Below are 14,786 nucleotides of genomic sequence, written 5' to 3'. Positions count from 1 at the left end.
TGACGATTAGTACAGCTGGATGAAGTAATGTGAGATCACTGGGTGGCTTAACAGGGGCTACGCATCGATAGTAGAAACATTGATCGGCAACCCTTTGATTGGTCGGCGAAAATGTCGAAGGAGCGCGCTCAGTAATTTTCGGCAGCAGAGCAAGAACTCTTGATTGAGGGATTTCAGGAGTTTCAGAGTTTAATTAAAACGCAAGGGAACACTGCAAAGGCTGCAAAAGCAAGGAGAGAGGGCTGGCAGAAAGTTGCTGACAAATTAAACTCGTAAGTAATATAATAATAATAATAATGGAGTGGATTGATATAGCGCTTTTCAAGGCACCCAAAGCACTTTACAATGCCACTATTCATTCACTCTCACATTCACACACTGGTGGAGGCAGCTACGGTTGTAGCCACAGCTGCCCTGGGGAAGACTGACAGAAGCCAGGCTGCCATATCGCGCCATCGGCCCCTCTGGCCAACACCAGTAGGCGGTAGGGTATTATATTATATTACATTATATCATATTATAATATGTTATATTATATCCTCTTTCACATTAGAGCCACAACAGGACCCACTAGAACATGTGAACAAGTAAAAGTGAAATATAAGAATATTCTACAGAATGGTAATATTTATCACTTATATTGCTTTTAGTCTCTTGGAAAGAGACCCTGAAATAATCTGTTTGTTTGTTTATAACAGCAACCAAGAAAAGGGCAGAGCACAAAAAGACAGGTGGTGGTCCTGCACCCCCTCGTCAGCAAGTTGGTTAAGTAAATAATACCCTCACGGGAAAATCGATATCTCTCTATGAGCACACTGTCGCGCTGAGCTAAAGGATCCTGTCTATCCCGCAATATACGCTGAATTCTGAGGACTCTCCTTATCAATCTTGCACCTTCCGCAATGGGTGGCTCGCGTATACGGACAGGACATGGCTGCGACAGGCTTCCCAAATCCACCTTCGTTTTTATAGCCGTGGTCTCTCATCTTGATTACACGAAGTAATTTACTATTACTACTCTAAAATATGAATTACATCTGAAATAATCAAATACATGGAATAGAATGATTAATAGTACATTTCCCTTCTTTTAGGAAATGGCCTGTATGTATCTGTATGAAATCAATAACAGAATCAAATACTGCATTAGCTTTAGTTACATTGATAATATTTATTTATGGAAAAACAGTGGAAAAATATCGCTGTTGCTTTCGTATAAATGAAGCGGACATACCTGAGTGGCCGCGATCTAATCCTGTTTACATAAAGTAAGCCTGCTCCCAAGCAGGTTTACGCTTACGGATCTGTTGCTATGACAGCAAGTCCCGGATGAGCTTCGGAGAACCGAAGATCTCGCGAAATCGTCAACAATCAAATCCAGCTAACTTACTTAGCGAGGTACGAAGAACGGACCCCTGTTCAATAAAGGTGGCCATCACAGCAAGTACATCCATCCATCTTTCTCCATCCGATTTGGAGAAAACCATCTGAAATCCTTACAGGTGTAAAGAGAATCTTCACTTTCATAAGGATCCATTAAAAAAAATAAAAAATAAAAATAAGCAGCTTTTCTTCCAACATTACATACACAGAACCATTTACAGCTCACTGCACAACACACTTAACTAAACAGCAGGAATGTTTGACATCTTCACGATTCAGATTTTGTTGATATATAAATATACTTTTCAAAGATTTTCATCCTGCTCTGTGATGACGAACAAACAGCCAAGCCAGCACGGAGACAACAGAGTTGTGAGCGTGACCGTGGCCTCCTTTTGGATGTCAGCATCATTTTCAGGTGATCTGTGAAACAGGACGTAATGAGGCTGCAGGGATATCACTGCACATCCATCAGGCCTGTGACCCTCTCTGCTCTCTAACTTCATTCAGCACGTCTTACATGAGCAGCTCAGTCCTCCGCAGTGACACGACCTTTAAATTTACCCACCTCTGCTCCTGTAAAACACTTTGACACATGCTGTACAAACACAGCTGTTTTACTGCCCCATACAGACATGAACCCTCTGTGTACACAGCACGCACACATGCACACAGTGTCCATGTGCAGAAACACACATAAAGCTCATCTATCCTCCAGCTCGCTTTACACTTGTTTATTATTTCTAATCGTGCACAAACACTTCAGTGAAGCTGCTTCACCTGCAGCGACGTTCAGACTGGAACGAAATGTCCTCACAGCGTTCGCTGATGGATGACTGAACTGAGATGGGGCAGGAAATAAACAGCTGAAGGTGCCGCGGTGTCGACTTACTTTATTATGAAACCAAAGAAAAAGATGAAAAAAAATTACAGATTGTGCCCAGACGTGTTTTGCTCAAAGTTAAAAAAGAAAGAAAGAAAAGATTTTATTAAAAATGTGACTCAGGGTGGTTTCATGTGGTGTACAGCAAGCCTGTTTGAGTTCACACCCGACATCAGTTGACAATAAAATCTAATAATGGTCACCCCGACGTTTGCATCAATGAAACAGTCCACGAGCTCCTTCTGCTGTTTCAGGAAGTCTCTCCAGCATAGTTGTGAACTCGGAGGTGAATTTCTGCTCTGTGAACAGACCATGCAAACCTCAGCCCCAGAAAATGTAATGTTAACCAGAATCCGCAACAGACACGTCTGTAAAATATGATGCTGAGCACAGAAAGAACAGAGCAGTCAGGAAGACGAGAGAAAAGAAAGAGAGAGCTGAAAACTCGGCAATGGTGGAGTAAGAATGGAACAGGAATAAGTCCCTGGACTTATGTTCATGAGTTCTGTTCTCTCCAAAGTGCATGAATCCCCCCTGTGGTGAGCCTTTAATGCTTCGTGTAACCCCTTCTGCTCATATACAGTCTGGTGGATCTTTGTGAGTGAGCATATTTGGAAAACCACCATCACCGATGGAAGAAACTTTGAGACATGCAGACAGAGCTTTCCCTCACAGCGTCCACGGCTTTGCTGAAATGGACTCTTTGTAAGCCACAATCTGTTCAGTTAGAAGTTCGATATGTGCCGCTGTCCCTTCGAACACCAGCACAGTGTCTACACATGAACCTGGGACAGCGGCTCAACGTGAAAAATGTTCCTATATGAGGCTTGAAGGTCAGTCTTTGGGTTCAAGTGGCTCCTTGAAGCATAAACACAGCCAGATATCCCCCAATCACACTCAGGAAAGGGCCTCCACCTGCCGTGACCGGAGGTGAGAGGAATGAGACCAAAAGTTGTTCTGTCATCGTGAATCTGCTAAACTTCTCAAACCACCAATATGGGACAAACTCTGCGTCACAGTAACGAGTGCACAGTCATCTCGTGGTTTCTCAGCAAGCAGAACAGAAACCTCCCTAACATCTGTGCTGGGGTCAGCTTTATGGTAAATTATGAAGTCTGTGAACGCGTTAGTCCTCCCCCGTGTCTGCAGAAGCGACCACACAGGAAATGAGCTTCAGTTCTGTGTTTGGCTTCAGCTGTTCAGCAGAAGTCAAATTTAACCCAATAATTCACTCGACCTCAGACTTTAATTATAGTGCAGCTCGGACACAAAAACATCTCATTACGCTGAGCTGCTCCTTCTAACCTGAATAACAGATGACTTGAGCACAGTTCGTTTGTTTTGTTAAACTGTCTGCACACTTACACCCACAAATCAAATGGACCCGGTGAGTCCTCACCACGTTCACTATGATAAACGAATAAAAGATGTGGCGTTTTTAACGGGATGATCTGCTAACAGCGTGCTTAGTGTTCAGCCCTGAAGTTAATGCTGCTGTTTAATGCATAACTCAAGTCTTTCCAAGAGGAAAGAACTGCAGAAGACACAAATTAACAGAAGTCTTTGCTACCTGGTTCTATTAGAGGTTTATTCCTGTTTAATTAGAGTTCTTCCTTAAACTGTCACCAAGTGATGCTTGTAGCAGCAACACTGGTCAGGTTTACGTTAAAAAAAAGAACAAATATGAGGGGAAAAAACAATAATCCCTGCACCACAGCACTGCTCAGCAACTTAAGTGAACAAGTTCTCTCTCAATGGGAGAACGTGACAAGAGAAATAATAAACGACTTTCTGTTGTTGTTCTCTAACTTTTACTCATAAATGTGACATGTGAATGTGCCACAGCTCAGTCATCATCTTTACCCATGTGTCACTCATGAAATCAGCCTGCAGTCACAGCATGAATCACAGCGTGACTCCTAACCCGAGCCAGTCACACACACAGACGGCGCTCTCCCTCAGGCCTGGTATCTGCTCAGCGAGGGCCTTTTTTCACCCGTGAACTAGGCTTTTCACTCAACGATAGCAAAACAGTACACAGACTTAATATTTAATGGGAGAAGCTCTGAGCCGCAGACTGATTAGCGGCGTTAGTGCTGTTGAATGGCGCTGGCTTCAGTTTCAAGCTGTTGGCTTTGGTTTTGGCTCCAAGCACTAAAACACCAAACCTGGAACTTAGTTTTCACTGAAAATGGTGAAAAAGCTTGGAAACATTGTGCTTGTTGGAGTCTCCTTACAGTAGCTTATGTGCTGCAGCAGAAGACTCATAAGCACAAGCTCTTAAAAATGACAAACTCTTACTACAGAGCAGGGCACTACGGCGCCTGCACACCCAGGTAAGAGGACTTCAATCACATTAATGAGGCTTGTTTTAGTGAAAATGGACCATACTACTCTTGGCTCTTGACAGAGGTGGTCGCACTTTCTCCTTCTCCCTTATCTTTCCTGCTTGGCTTCTCATGTCTTTTGTATAGTCTCACTTATTCTCTAACCCTAAGAGAGTCTCCCAGACTTGTTCTCTAAAAACCTAAAGAAGAATTATGGATTTGATCAAACTGGTACCTTAATGAAACTGACACCCTCCTGGGCTGGGGAGAGCCCGATTGTCGTGCAGAGATGTTTGCTGCCGGATACTCGATGGTCGGTTGCGTTGTGTGTCTAGCGATACTCTTGTTGGAGGATATTGACCATTGACCGACATCTACCAATTCGGAATTACGGTAACAGAGTTCTGGCTGATGGAGCTGGCTCAGACCTGGCTTATCGAAGAACAAGAAGCGGCTACAGCTGTTCAAAATCCTTTCAAAACACTTTCTCTCGGTTGAACACGGAACACACACACACACACACACACACACACACACACACCTACACTCCCCCCCCCACCCCGTCCAAACGCCTTCAAAGCTTATGTCTTCTATGTTGTGAGATGTGATGATTCATTGGCTATGTGCTGAGCACATGATCTCCCTGCTGGAGCTCAGTCTGGGGGGAGTTCTTTTTTCTCCTTGTCTTTCCTCATGTTGTGCATTTTCCATTGTTATACCTCTCTGACCTGTCTTCCCCGTGATGTTTGTGTAATGTAGGTATGGTCGGAAGGATAAGATGGTGCTGGCAAGGCTGGCAGCCTTAACCCAAGTTCCCTCGGGATGAATAAAGTATTATCAATCAATCAATCAATCAATTGAACCAAACCTGAGGCAGAGCCTCATACAGCCGATCTGCAGCTCCTGCAGGCCGGGCACGTTCAACTGCATTTGTCTCCTGGGTTTGTGCCGACTTTCCTTCCTGTGCTCTTTCATGTCATGTGATTCAGTTTTGCAGTCTGGTATCACTAGAGGGCAGCAGAGGGCAGGGAAAGCATTAATTTAGGTACAAGTCTCACACAGAGCACAACAGATTTAAATGAAAGAAGCAAAAATTCTAACCTGTCAGCTAAAGTCTGTGAGAATTTCATTATGTTTGGAAACCGCCTAAAACATACGAGACCTGCAGCTCATTCCAAACCCTTGATTAACCTCAAAGGGAGTGCCCATTGTTCCCAATTCTACACGTCAGCTGCACTTTCATTTCTGCAAACTGCTTCACTGTATGATTCATCTGAAGCAAAATAAATCTTTGAAATGCTAAGCTGCTCGATTAGAGGAGGAAGATCAACCTGCCTCTGAGAGCTTTGATTGTATGGATGTGGAGAGCCTGGATACTCTTCCCAATCTTTACACTGCCATTTTGCATCACATGCTACTCTGGGAGGAAACAAGTGTGAATTCAGTTAGTCCAAGAAAAGGAAGGCCTGAAAATGTGCCAGATGTGTGAATTCAATTTTGCTTTCTGTCTTTTTTTTTTAATTATTTACAATAGAAAGTAAGCTTAGCATTATAATTATGTATATTTCACATCTCAGAACACAAGGATGGGACAGCAAACATCGCCCTCTCCTTCGCTGTAACTGCAACCATCCAAGACATTTGATGGGAAACACACTGCAGAAATGGAGGACATTAAAATAAAGGCAAAGCAGATGAAATCAAAGCTCCATAAAAGAAATGATTAAAGTCAGGACTACTTAAAGCTGAAACAACATCTGGATAACCAGAAAGAAGCTCACCTAAACTGTGCCTTTTTACTACTAGTCCCATTCACTCAAACACATTATATACATGCTTTTTCTATACCTAACATGTACACACACTCACACTCCAGAGTTTGTTTCAGCTCAGGCTGACCTCTCTGAGCAGCTCTGTGAGGATCTCCAGGAACAGTTCTTCGGGTTTCTGGAAGGATGTTCAAAGCTCTTCTTTGGATGTTTCTGCCTTTTGTTGTGTTCTCTGCCAGGATGATCTCACACTGCTTCAGTAATGCTGAGGTCAGAGCTCTGATAGAGTTCCCCTGTGTGTTTCTATCCAGGTTTTACTCCACAGCAGTGTGTTTGGATCATTGTCAGGCTGAAACATGAAGCTACTATAATCAGATGTTTCCAGATGTTACTGGATGGTGGATCAGACTCTGATGGAACTTTTCTTCTTTCATAATTCATCAGTTCATCAAAGATCTCCAACACCACTGACTGACCTGCAGCTGAAACCATGACAGAGTCTCCACCCTGTTTCACTGATGGCTGCAGACTCTCACAGTTGGACTTCCTCCTTATATATACTCTCTTATATATACTGATCATGATGTGGATCCATCTCTCCATCAGACTGTTCTTCTGATCTTCAGACTCAGCCTTTCCTCCTGTTTCCCTTCATTAAGAACGGTTTCCTGTCAGCCGTCCTTCCTCTGAGAAATCCTGTGATGAGGCTTCAGAGAACAGTAGATGATCAGCTGACGCTCCTGAAAATGACTAGAAAATCTGTCTCCTTGGAAACAAAATATAAATAAATCAGGGGTGGCTCAAGACTTTTGCACAGTACAGGATTTGGTAGCTTTCCTTTAGAATTTTCAGCAAGGTCCGAAGAGATGTCAAAGATGTTAACTATGCTGGAAAATCAAACGCAGACTCTACATTCATGATCATTTTTCAGAGTGCGCCAGGTGGAAGTGAGAAGACGAGCAGAGACCTTTTCTCTGTGTCTCATTAATGTTAACTGGACGCGTTGCAGCCTCCTAATTGGATAATTGTGTCTGACTCGATGTGAATAAGTTGTTCTAATGAATCAGGCAGTAAACGGAGTCCCGTGGTGGTAATCAGTGTCTCCACTAATGAGCACAGCTTTTATTAATCCCCTCTAATTTCAGCGGCGCTGGCTTGCATCTGACCTCGATGTAGATGAGATGAAATGTTCCCACAGAGATCAAACGCACCATGAAGACTCCACATGGGGGGCAGGTCACCATTTCTCTTTCCTTAAAACAGCTGCAAACCGTCCAACAACACATCAGCTCTGATTCAGAGCCGTGCGTGGAGGTTTGGTGGGTCACAGAAGATTTCCTTCCAAAGGTTTGAAATATTGGCGGTGTTTATTTGTTTTCTGAGCTCTGATGGAGTTTTCCTGGTTACTGTCCCGAAGCCTGATGTCAATCAAATACGACATTTAGAACAGGTACAGGTGTCACAGAGCTTATGGCCTGGTTTAGATTTATGCCCACTTTTCATTAAGAGGCTGGGCTCCTTTCGTCGACCTCTGTTGGATCCCCGTATTCTGGCCTCCTACCTGTGACACCAACCTGCTGAACCTTTCCTTCTTTGTCCAGCAGAGGGCAGTAGAATGATAGAGATGAGTCTGGGCCAGCCTCTCAGAGGCAGAAGAGTAACAAGTGAAGCAGAATTAAAGCTGATTTGTCTCCATGTGTGTCTCTGTGTTTGTATGAATAATGGACTGGTGGTGCTGGTCTGTTATCATGAGGGATGTTTGGGTATTTTGACGCTCGCTCTGGGGGAATAAAGGAAATGGATGAGGGTGTGTGGACCAGCAGAGTGACGCAGCCTTTTCCTTTCAGCCTTTCGTACTCCGGCTGATGGATAACAACGGCTCTCCAGAGAGAGGCCGGACGTATCAGGAGGACAAGAATGCAGCAGGCGTACGGCGAATAATAAAACTCCTCCTTCACGCCTTCATCCTGCTCGCCCTGCATTAATACCGCACGCAGTGACGGCGCGCCCCCACGGATTCATTCTTCTTCTCTCTGTTGCACCTAAAACCCATTCGACGGCGAAGGTGACGGAACATCAGCCGCCATCTTTGTGAACTTGTTTCACCTTTTCCTCGGAGAAGATGGAAAATGGAATTGAGTCACAAGGTTCTGTATGAGGGATGAGACCCTGTAGATGAAGGTGACTCGTGTCCTGCGCTCTGCAGAAGATACCTGGACAGTTTTGGCTACGATCACTCTGGATTTCATTTAATCGTTATTATTCATCTCATGCTCTCTTCCACAGCGTGTCTTTGTCCTGTCCTTTTCCTCTCACCCCAACAGGTTGTGGCAGATGCCCACCCCTCCGTTCTTCCTGTTAAAATGCAGTTTTCCCTTCCCACTGTCGCCAAGTAGTAGCTTATAGAAGGTCGTTTGATTGTTGGGGTTTTCTTTGTATTATTGTAGGGTCTTTACCTTATAACTTTAAGAGTTCATTAGTGAAGAGGCAGTTCAGAAGAAGCACGGTTTCTAATGACCAGCAGTGGGTTAATGGTTTCAGTTGTTCATTTCAAGTTTAACTGAATGAAAAATCATGTTTTTCTTTCTTTCGGGGGAAATTATGATACTCACCAGAGTGATACAAGGATACAATGGGAATCTCTTGTTCGAGCTTTGTTTAAAAAACAACAACAACAAAAAACAAAACAAAACAAAACAAGATGGTGATGGCAAAAACAAAAACACTCAGCTTGATGCTTCAAAGCAGTAATCTTAACACAACTGGTTGGAGTCACAGAGGAAATGGCCATCTTTTGTGTTGTTATGAAACGGTTTTGTGCAGGCAGGAAAAGGACCCAAAGTGCAGACTCCGGAAACAGACGTGAACTCAAAGTAACAAACTTCCAAAATACAAGTGTCAATGGAAAATTGTATTTAGTAGTCAGTATAATCTTTTAGTGATATAAGTTTGCATATAGTAGAATACTGCATGTAGTTATTTGTATTAGGAAATATTCAACCATGTATACTTAGAGGCATATAATCAATTGTGTGTGATCTCTAACAGGCTGCAGGCTTGGTGTGCACTCCAGGAATGCACCCCCACGTCCTGGGAGCATGAGAGTTCGTACCTTGTTTTATTGTTTTATGGTAGGATTAACGTAGCTATGTTTGTTTTAGTTTAAGTGCTTCTTTACATATAGATGAACTGCTGGACTTCCTCACCATGTTATTTAGGGTGAGGGGGAGACTGCCCTCTTTGTGACCAAGGATGTACCTTTTGTGCCTTCATGTTATATGAAAACACACACACACACACACACACACACACACACACACACACACACACACACACACACACACGCGCAAGTATAAATAAAGACCGGGGCAGTTTCTTAGTGCGAGTCTCAGTCTGGAGGCTGCCCTTGCTAGCAAGAAGTTCTGTGTGTTTCTCTTCTCTGAGTCTTTACTGAAGAAGTGTTTTAGAATATTTTCCCTAACAACAAGCAAGCAAGCAATGCACGCGCACGCACGCACGCACGCACGCACGCACGCACGCACGCACGCACGCACGCACGCACGCACGCACGCACGCACGCACGACACACAGCATAGTAAACGGTAGATCGCAACACTGACACAGAGAAACACAGGGCTTAAATACACAGAGGGAGCAATCAGGGAATGGGTAACAGGAGGGAAACACAGCTGGGGTAAATCAGGCCTAATGAGACAAAGGAAGCACAACCAGACACATTCACATGAGACACGGACTTTCAAAGTAAAACAGGAAACATAACACAGACTGAACTTACAGACACAGACTCACAGGCAGGCACTGCAACAGAGGGAACAGAGACGTAGACAGACACAGCGGTACAGCAACTATGGAACAGAACAGAAAGCAGAAAGCACAACTCTGACAAAGAAACCAAAAGACTAGAAATGATAAATAAAGGCAAAAATCAAAGTACAATAATAATGAACACTCAGAACTCTGGGTCAACGACCCAGGCACCCCAACACAGTCAGTGACTCATTAACTGCCTTATAGGGGAGATTTTTCTAATGACTCAAACATTTGGATTTTATTAAGGTTCAAAGTTTCAACGATTAACTGACAAATTACATTGTTTACTTTGAGGTACTTGACATCCAGTTTTTATTAAGGTCCCAGATCCCAACAAACACAAACACTCTTTCATATGCAACTTCAAAATCTAATAAATTGTGCATGACACTGCCTGTCATTTAGGACGAACTCTATCACATTATTCCTAACTCTCTTCCTGAGTAAATACAATAAGGATAAAAAGGAAGCCCGGGTTTGTTCTTAAGGTCTTGTGCAATGGTCTTCTTGCACTCCTTTTATTTCAGCTGCTGTCCTGCTGGGAACAGTTTTTGGGCTTCAGTTTGGATGCAGTCAGACTTTTGTTTGGCGTACTTTTATCTGACACTCATACTGAGTCACATCACACACATTTTCCCTCCTGTGCCACGCAAAAAATAACTCTAGCCAAAAAGACACAAACAGTTTCTCAGAATATACTGGCCTTCGTCTTCTGTGTGATAGTTTCTATCATGTTCAACATAAGCACCATTTCATCGATACAGGGTGGCACAGTGGTGCAGCGGTTAGCACTGCTGTCTCACACTGCTGGGTCTGTCTGGGTCGGCCAGGGCCGTGTGGGTGGAGTTCCCATGTTCCTCCAGTGTCCTTATAGGTCCTGTCTGGGTGCTCCGGCCTCCTCCCACAGTGGCGACTTTAAATGGGTCGTAGGTGTGAATGGTCTTTCTGTGACACACTCTCCAGGTGTGCACCAGCTCGCCACGAGCCTGAAGTGGAAGGATGGATTTCACCCATACTGTCATGGTCAGAAGTTCACTTCACCAGGAGGAAATCTGCTGCACGTGCTCCTTTGGGACCTCTGACTCTCTCATGGTCACAGATGGACCACACTGGAGGATTTTTATTCAATGTTATGATACAGAGACACCACATTTGCTCCTCCCATGGTCAAATTAATGCTGTTAACATGACCTCCACTCCTCTTGTACTGACGTTCCTCCAACACTGCCATCGTCTTTTCTCTCTTTTATGCAGTTTGTGGTTTTTCCTGTTTGTTGTTCTTAGCGATTTATTCCTGTTAAAAAGGAGTTCTTCCTCTCCACTGTCGCCAGATTCAGCCCATAGAGAATCATGTGATTGTCGAGGTTCTGTTGTTATTATTGTAGTGGCTTCAACTTATAGTCTGAGAGTCTAGAGCTGATAATCCCCACACAGGCTGCTTCACCTGAGGTGGAGCAAACAGCGAGTGGTGAACACAGTGATTTACAGAGAAACCCATCTGTCAGCAGAACACGGGAGATACTACAGGTTAAAGAAGGCTCAACACCCGCCAACACGCCGCTCGCCACCTGTCACGATTTGCGTCACGATCTCCTCTCCGGCTGTCGGCGCACATCAGCTGCCAGCGACGCGCCTCCCACGGCGAGCACAGCGTGGAAGAGGTCTGATGATGAGGTGAGATCTGCTGCCCTGTCACAGCCGCTGAGAGTCAAGACCTCAGCTTCAACTCAATCTGTCAACCCGTCCGTGTCTGAAATCCTTCCAAACAGGCAACGAAGACATCGGAGAGGCCCCGAGGACGGAGAATCAAACTGAGGTGCAAGGGGAACACCGGAAGGGGTTTCTCTACAAAACAAGATGTCATAAATGATGGAGAGCGTGTTCTTCTCCTCATACGCTGATGCCTCAGGTGTACCCGTCTACCACCCAATCAATACATGTCAGTAGGTACAAAGAGACACGGCAATCTTCCAGAAAAACACAGTTTTATTTTTACATTCACTCTGAATCTCGTGATTTCCGCTACACGAAAAGCTTGGATGTTTTCATTCCTCGTTTTCCACCTCTCATGTTGAGAAAAAGCCATCAAGGTTATTATCTGTTCAAAGACAATCATTACCACTACCGGAGCAGCCACGCTTCTGAGGATGAAATCTGCAGTTTGCAAACGCAGTCACATATCCTGGGAATCACATTTTCTTCTTTTGAAGACCACAGACATGGAAAACTTAGATCTGCTTCCCTAAACCAGCCTCTGACTCTTCTGCTTTCACCAGCACTTCCCAGAAATACAGACAAATATTCAGGGGCTCCACATCATTTGTCAAACGATGAGAGGATTAATAAAATATTTGATTAGATGTATGAGCAGGAAATACTGCGAAAGCAGCTCAATAAAAATAAAGCTGCCAAAAGCTCACAGATTTTACTGATCATCTGTATTTTATTAGTCATGAAATTGCAATAAATCTGGTAAAAACCCAACACGAGCCCATTAAATGCTTTGCTCTGCTGTGTGAAGAGTTTGCATCTTCTCCCTGTGTCCTGGTTTCATAAAGATTTCTTTTCTTAGGGGTCACCAAAGTGGATCATCTGCCGTGTTCTCACCCTATCCGAGCATCCTCCTCTGTCACTCCAACCCTCTGGACGTCCTCCTTCACTACAACCTACAACCTCTGTGGTCTTCCTCTTTTTCTCCTCCCTGGAGGAGCCGCTACATTTAAAGGATTTTATACTGGAGTGCTTCCCGACACCCCCCTACCCCCACTGATCCGAGCTTTGGGCTTACAATATGAGCAGACTGAACCTGCAAGTTCCACATTAAATCTGAACCTCACGTTACAATATAAAGCACCTTTAGGTGACTGTTGTTGTAATTTGGTGCTATACAAATAAAACTGAATTGAACTGAATATAAAAGGTGGACACAGCAATTGATCACCTGCTGATTGATGGATGTTCTTTGGAGCCAGAGGTCACCATGTTGTACAACCGAGAGCCTAAAATATGAATAAAGGCACACTTGTTGGTTTTCAGCAGTGACTCTGGTGTTCTGCCTGCCACCATGTCGTTTCAGTCTCGGGGTCTGAAGTGACGATACATGGATGGATAGATGGATTTCCTCTGTTTGTGCTTCTACTACAAACTAAACTCTGACCAAATGTCATTGGGACAGAAAAGCATAAATCATGTTGTCAATCAGTCCCTCACGTGTTGAGCTGCACAACAACGTTGGAGTAAGAGCTCAAAAATCATTACAGCCTTCATCCTCCGAGCAGGAAATGTATCCCCCACTCTTGGGTAGAGGGTGAAAGTAAAATGAGCATCACAAACAAAACATAACAAAACGATGACCTTCAGGGAGCTGGGTGTAAATGCAGATTGCATTTACAAGTCTAATACAGTCGGCATTCAAACACACTCACCGCTCTCCGGGATTTCCGAGGACGAGGAGGGAGCTGTTATCATTGGCTTCGCGGTACGGCTCTGACGTAAGCCTGTGCACCCGAGAGCCTGAAAACCAAAACTTAGTTAAACACATCGGAAAAATGGAGCAGTATAACATTTTGGGAAATAACTCTTTTCAACCTGGCAGGAATATTTTCCACCTGGAGCCAGGAACTTCCCATCCAGATGTCCACACGGACATCCGAGAGACTGAGACTACCCCTTAGCACCCATTCTCCCCCACTTCAGTTAAGTAGCACTCCTGAAGTTTTCTATTATCAGGCAAAGCCACATGAGGGTTTTACTGTTAAACAATGGTGCCAAGGTTTCTCTATATGAGACATTTTTGGTGAATAAATGACTTTATAAAATAAATGATTGGTTTTATTGTGAACTAGCCCCTTTTTCTCGAAGGCACTGTTTCAGAGATGTTCAAGTATGACCTCCGAGCCAACACTTTCAATCACTTTTCCAAGGATTTTTAGGTTAGTGTGGTGGTAAAGACGAAGAGTGAAGAAAGCAGCAGGTGATTCTGAAGGAAGGATGTAAGCCACCTACCCAATCAGAAAAAGATACTGAAACTATGAGTGCTATTTTTCTAAACAGAAAACAAAACAAAAAAATCGATCTTGAGGGCTGAGTGACTATGGAGGTGGCATAAACTGCAGTTCCTCAAATGTCCACTTGAGGCTCTAGGTGAGTTAGTCCCCCCAAGACTTCCATGTTAAAAAGTCTGCCTTGTTTACAGCCTGATATTTAAGAGTTTTGGCTTCTCTGAAGAAATCTATCTCTTCATAACCACTGTCGGGTTACCTGAGGGGTTTTCTAAAACGACCAGCAACCACTCGCCAAACAGAAGAGAAATGTAGTTTTTTTCCCTAGCAGCTGGTGGTTACCAAGGGTCTCACTGACCAGTCTCCAGGCCTCCATGACTAGGGCTTAATCACTGCTCTGGATGCTGTAATTAGGGGTTTGGTCACTTTGATATTGTGACCATAAAATGCATGATGACACCTTGATGTCATTCCATGTTCTGAGGCATTAACCTCAGGGTTTTGTCCCAGCCCTGCCCCATAGTGACTGCTGGCCTGCACCGGTGCCGTTCAAAGAGCCGATGAAGGTTTAAGGTGTGACACACTTACAGTT

This window comes from Maylandia zebra, linkage group LG15 (genome assembly GCF_041146795.1).
Source record: "Maylandia zebra isolate NMK-2024a linkage group LG15, Mzebra_GT3a, whole genome shotgun sequence".
Lineage (NCBI taxonomy): Eukaryota > Metazoa > Chordata > Actinopteri > Cichliformes > Cichlidae > Maylandia > Maylandia zebra.
The sequence above is the reverse complement of the archived record's forward strand: the minus strand, read 5'-3'. Positions refer to the sequence as shown.